The following is a 6,552-nucleotide window of genomic DNA, read 5'->3' on the forward strand; positions in this document are numbered from 1 at the left end:
AATGGCAGAGTCATGTGGGTTTTAAGTAGTTATATCGGTTGCATACAAAAGTTTCCAGGCTGTGTGCATGTTTTAAGAAACCAAGAACATTATTAATATTGAGTAATTAAATTAATTAAAAACCTTATCTTGATTACTGGCTAGCTACTGGTACAGTGAAAATTAGTGTTTTTTTTTTTTTTTTTAATATGGGTTTACATTAATAAGTACACCTCTCTCTCTCTCTCACACACATCTTATTCCAAAAAACAGAAAAACCTTAACCAATGCCCTTTCACTACTACTCCAGTGTAAGAAGTAAGATGAGAGCAAAGCTCATAGTCATACATAGACAAAACAAACGCCCCCTTGTTTTCTGGTTGATTGAGACCTTGTGAAACATATGGACAAAGAGAAGTTGAATTTGGTGAGAAGGGACCCCGGAGCTACATTAATATATACAAATTGAAACTATCATCTTAACATTTTTGCTGAGGTGTGAATATATACATACATATACATATATACATGTGTGTCTCTGTCTGTGTCTCTATCTTTGAAGTGTGTGTGTGTGTGAGAGAGAGAGGTCCACACCGCTTGTAAGTAAATAGCTAGTAGACATGTGTGTATACAAAATGGAACCCTAATCCAGAAGTAACCCTTTGAAATCCAAGAATGCTACCAAATCTACCTAGCTAGCTAGATCATAGATGCTCCCAACTTCATCACTCTGAAAACCCTCCACAGACAGCACATCCACAGCAGAACTTAGGTATAAAAGTCTGAGTCTGAGTAATAGCGCCGCCGTCAAGGGATCTGGAAAGTGGAAGCTGAGATGGTGGATTCAGCTCAAAATTTTGGTGGGTGACACCCAAAAACTCCACTTCTCATCTTTTTTTCCCTCTCTTTATATGGTGAAGACTATGAGTAGCTAGTTTCATTAATAAACAACCCCAAAAAGGAGCCCCAAGAAAGCGATCGAGCTGCAAAAGATAGAATAAAAAGAAGAGAGAAAAACAAAGAAACCCCAAAAGTCCACTCTCCCTCTCTCCTTTATTTCCTTCCCACTAATCGATCTTTTTTCAGCAACCCTTTACTGTACTTCAGATCAATTCCCCAATCTCCACTCGAATTTCAAGCTTTTTCGCAGCAAATCTAAGCAAGGAGTTTCAGGAAGCTGAAAAGGGACGTCAAGAAGACATGGATGGGCATTCACTTCCACCGCCATTTCACACGAGGGATTTCAATTTGCAGCACCAGTTCCACCACCAGGCCCAGAATTCCGAGGATGAGCAGAGCGAAACCAGTGGCCTGAACATGGGGCAGAAGCGGAACCGCGATGAGGGCAAGAGCACTGATTCTCCAGGCAAGGATGGAAGCGGCGCCGCAGGCTCTGGCGAAGGAGAAATGTCCGCCAACAGAAGGCCCAGAGGCCGCCCCGCCGGGTCCAAAAACAAGCCCAAACCGCCAATCATCATCACACGCGACAGCGCCAACGCCCTGCGAACCCACGTCATGGAAATCTCCGACGGGTGCGACATCATGGATGGGGTTGCGAACTTTGCCCGCCGCCGCCAGAGAGGGGTGTGCATTATGAGCGGAACTGGCAGCGTGACGAATGTAACCCTAAGGCAACCGGCGGCCCCCGGAGCAGTCGTGACTTTACACGGGAGGTTCGAGATCTTGTCGTTGGCGGGGTCGTTTCTTCCGCCACCAGCTCCTCCGGCAGCCACCGGGCTGACGATATATTTGGCCGGCGGACAGGGGCAGGTGCTTGGGGGCAGCGTCGTGGGACAGCTACTTGCATCAGGGCCAGTTATTATAATGGCAGCTTCATTTAGCAATGCTGCATATGAAAGATTGCCACTCGAAGAAGAGGAAAATGCAATTCAAGTCCAGGGCGGTTCACTTGGATCGCCGACAGGCGGCGTCGGTGGGCAGCCGCCGCAAAATCAGCAGCAAATGTTAGCTGATCCTTCTTTGTTTCAAGGAATGCCGCCTAATCTTCTTAGCTCGATGCAGATGCCAAACGAGGCGTTCTGGGCCACCGGTAGGCCACCGTTCTAGCTAGCTCGGTTGTCGATCCAATTTGTAGAAGGGTAACTTTTCTTGCTTCATTCACCTGTTTCATTAATATCAAATTATCAAGAATTCCAAGCTGAAACTTATAGGTTAGATGGATTTGGGTTTGTTAATTTCCAGTAGTTGAAAATGGGGATCATTCTTACCGTTTTTTACCATGAGTTTATGTTGGTTTAGGTTGTCTTTCCTCGTTCGAATTTGATGATGATGTTCAGATGTTAGCTAATGATTGTAATTTCATTACAACAGTACTTTGTACACCTTTTTGCTTGATCATGAGCATACTCTTTATGAAAATAATCACTCCTCACATTTTCTTTATTTTGGATGAAAAAAACTAAAAATATTCCAAGAACATTTTGATCAATAATAGGGCTATTAGCATCATATCATAATCATTATCTTTTAAAAACCCTAATTATTGTGTTAAGTCTAATTATTATTTTTGCATAGTAATCAGTGAGATCATTACTATCACCTGACTAACATGCATAACTAGAAGAAGGGCTTCATTAAAGCCATTGACGGTTTCAATACATGGGGGTGGCAAAACATTTTACGAGATGCTAACAGGTATGGGCTTCTTCATGATGTCTAATTCCCCAATATTTATTTTTATAAATTGCAAAATTTTTTTGCTCTTTTTTCCTTTATAAACATTGGGATGGCAAAATTAAAATTTGGTTCTATAATTATATAGTTCATTTGTATTTTTAGTCATGCAATATACTTTATTTATAAATTTTAATTTTTTTTTTTACGAATTTAGTTTTGAACATTTCACATTTAGTCATTTTTCGACAAATTCAGTCCTGAATTGAAAATTTGGTCGCTATCACACTGAAACAAAACTTATTTTTTGTCGTGTAACTATAAATCATTAGAACAAAAATTATCAACATAGAACTAAATTTGCTAAAAAATGATCAAATATTGGATATTCAAGACTAAATCCATAAGTGAAAGGACAAAATGTATAAACTGAGTATATTACAGGACCAAAAATACTAACGACCTATAATTATAATATAAAAAATATAATTTTTCCTATCGAGGGAAAAATTCTGGTATGCTCTATCAAATGATTTGAATCACACAGTATATGTTAACAATAGGAGGTACATTATATTGATGATAATTGTTGTGATACTTTATATCAAAAAATAGCAATTTTCATTTCATCCGTTTCCATTCAATTGGCTACGAGATTTTCATTAATAGTCTCACAAGTTATAAAATTCTAACTTTTAGCCATTTCTTCAAATTAAGTTATTATTTTTACGGCAAAGTCATGTGCTAAGCATGTAGTAGTTAATTCTCATCATTTTTAGTCTTTTGTTTAACGCTTTTAATCCTATGAGTTACGCGATTATCATTAATGGTATCATAAATTACAAAAAGCATCACTTTTAGTCCTTTTATCAGATTCCGTTGGTATTCTGGATAACGACCATATATTGAGCACTTGTTTTTTTCTGTGAAATTATTAGTGGAATCTGATCAAAAGACTAAAAACGATCATTTTGGTAATTTTACGAGACTATTTATGAAAACCCAATATCTAAATATACATACATATTCTATGATACAAGACGAAAAATATAATTTCATATATATATATATATATAGAGTAGTATACACGTGAAGAGTTGTGCAAACAAGCTCCTTTTCGAGGCAAAGTACAAGGCTTAGACTGTAAAGGCAACGACCAGCAGGGACAAAGTGGCTTGAGCGTTTTTTGCGGATTCTTGGAATTGAGGTTCCATATATGAAGATTAATGAAATGGAGAGGAAGAGAAGATGATGATGATGATGAGATTCTTTGAACTGAAGCAAACCCTTTAAATACTTCACACTCTATTGCTTCCTTTTTATGCAACAACCCCATATGTAGGTAACATGCATCCATATATCTCACAAGCTTATCCTTTCATCTTTCTAATTCCATACAATCCCACGCACACTTCTCCCCTTTTCTTTTCTTTTTCTTTTTTTTCCCAATATATATTATATAGAAAAAAAACGCAATCACCTCTCTATGATATTGCAAATGAATAAATTATCCCTATTTATCTTCCTATATTTTTTAAAATGAAGCAATTTACCTCCTTAAATATGGAAGTAAATTACTTCATTTCAAAGAGCACATGAGGATAAATTGCAAATTTTTTTATAGGACGGTATTTTACTCATTTATAATATCATAGGACAGTGAATTACTATTCACCCTATGCATATATCATCATTCTCCACATAGGGTATATACACACACAAGTGTATGTATTTAGAACACTAGTCAGAGTTTATTTTCATTTAGTGTTGATTTTTCATAATATATGTGCAAATTTTAAGTTTATTATATATTCTTGGACTGAATTTTGAGAGCGTTGAATGACAAAGAATTATAACTTTGATTTAATTTTAATGGAAACTGATCATTTTTGTCTCTCATATAAACGTTTAGTGTGTGTATATATATATATATATTTCCTTCATGATCATTTGCTTTTTGCTCCTTTTGATATATATATATATGTATATATTTGGTGTGTCTAATTTATAATACTATGAGATACAAGATCACAACCGTTGATTCATAATGTATTTTCTGGATCACTTAAATAGCTAGCATATATACGAAACCATATAGTGTATAACATAAATAATATGTATCCAAATTGAGATGGCGCAGTTTGAATATTCTAACGTGCAATGCACTTGATCGGTTTTATGGTTTTTTCAGTTATTTTATCTCTTTTTTTTTTTTTTACTAAGTTTACTGACGACTTATGTTTCGTTTACGTACGTACTGCCTTAGTTGCAGAGGTTATGTTTGGCATACCTTATAATTCATGCGTGGATCAAATAAACCTACGAGATATATATACAAATTATATATATACATGTGATATCTATATATATATTAAATAAAATATATTTTATTATAAGAAAATGATTCAATAGCTACGAAAATGCTAAAATCAGTGTCGAGTTAATTAGTAAGTAAAATTTTCATTACCAATTTATATTATTTACCATATATTTTAAATTTAATGCTAAATTCATTAGCAATATACTTTAAATAATTTATTGCTAAATTCATTAACAATTAAATTTTTGTATTAAATAATGTAAACTAATAGTGAGGATTTTACTTGTTAAGTAGCTCAACCTTATTTTTTTTGTTGCCGTTGATCCATTTCTTGTAGTGGATACTTACAGTAGTAATTTATTGTAGAAGATTAAGACTTTTTTAATTAGTCCTTTATAGTGTTTGTTTAGATAAAATTAAGCGGTAATTATATATATTATATTATTACATTAATATTGGAATAAAATTAAGAAATTAAGCAATATATCAGTTGGAAAATATACACTTTACGTCCCATAACTTATCTTATTAGTGATTTTGGTCTCATTATTTTACGACTCAACAGATTTAGACCCATAAGTTCAAAAAACAGTTTCAATTTACGTCCCATACGTAAATTACAAGTTTTTTTGGACGTGTAGGACTAAATCAGCTGAGTCGTAAAACAACGGGACCAAATTTACAAATGAGTGAGTTATGGGATATAAATTGCAATTTTCTACCATTTGCCATTTGCAATTTGCTTTATCTTATCTCTTAAATGCTTCTTTCTTTTAATCAACAAATCAGATGGATATAAACAACTACTCTAATCAACAGATAGAAACATAATGAAGGCTAACAAATGAGCTCGTTGTTAGATGGACGTTAAAATTATAAGTGTATTTATAATTTTTCAAACAATGAGAAGATATTGTAAATAACAAATTTCAAGAGATGTGATTGTACTTTACCCTTTTTAATGAGATAAAACAACTAAAAGATCCTATTTAACTTAAAATAAGTAACTTTTAAAATGGGTTAAACCGACTAATCATTGCAACTACTTTAAAAAATAACGATGTAAATATATACACATATAAAAATAATTATTGTTTTGAACTTAAAATTTTATTTATAGAAGAAAGAATAGAGACGAAGAAAATATTTTGGTAGAAATTAGGCGGACGTGTGCTTTACTAAAAAATGACCCAACTTTTGGAACTAATAAATCCTACGATATTGAAAGCAGGTACGGAGGATACAGGCTACAAGTAGCATGTGAAATTAGGCGAGTTGGACATGAGCCATGTAAATGTTTTTTGTATAAGGTCACAACCCCATTTTCCATTGTCCATTTGCCATTTGCCAGAAAAATTGTAATTTACATCCCATAACTTATCCATTTAAGATTATAGTCTCATTGTTTTACGATTTAGCAAATTTAGTCCTCTAAGTCCAAAGAAGTTGCAATTTACATCCCATTATACAGTTATGTTAAATTGTTAATGGAAGGGCACTACACGTGCGTTCCACGTGGTTTTTCGTTAACAATTTAACGAAAATAGGGGATGGGACATAAATTATAATTTTTTTGGACTTATGGGACTAAATCTGTTGAGTCACAAAATAATCGGATC

The 6,552-nt window shown here is 34.2% G+C and overlaps 1 pseudogene; it reads left to right on the forward strand.

The window, feature by feature from the left end:
• The first annotated feature begins 497 nt into the window (after positions 1–497).
• LOC105156469 (AT-hook motif nuclear-localized protein 26 pseudogene) lies at positions 498–2,382 on the forward strand (annotated as a pseudogene).
• The last annotated feature ends 4,170 nt before the right edge of the window (positions 2,383–6,552 follow it).

This window comes from Sesamum indicum, linkage group LG1, assembly GCF_026168435.1.
Source record: "Sesamum indicum cultivar Baizhima isolate 11 linkage group LG1, ASM2616843v1, whole genome shotgun sequence".
In the NCBI taxonomy this organism is placed as follows: domain Eukaryota; kingdom Viridiplantae; phylum Streptophyta; class Magnoliopsida; order Lamiales; family Pedaliaceae; genus Sesamum; species Sesamum indicum.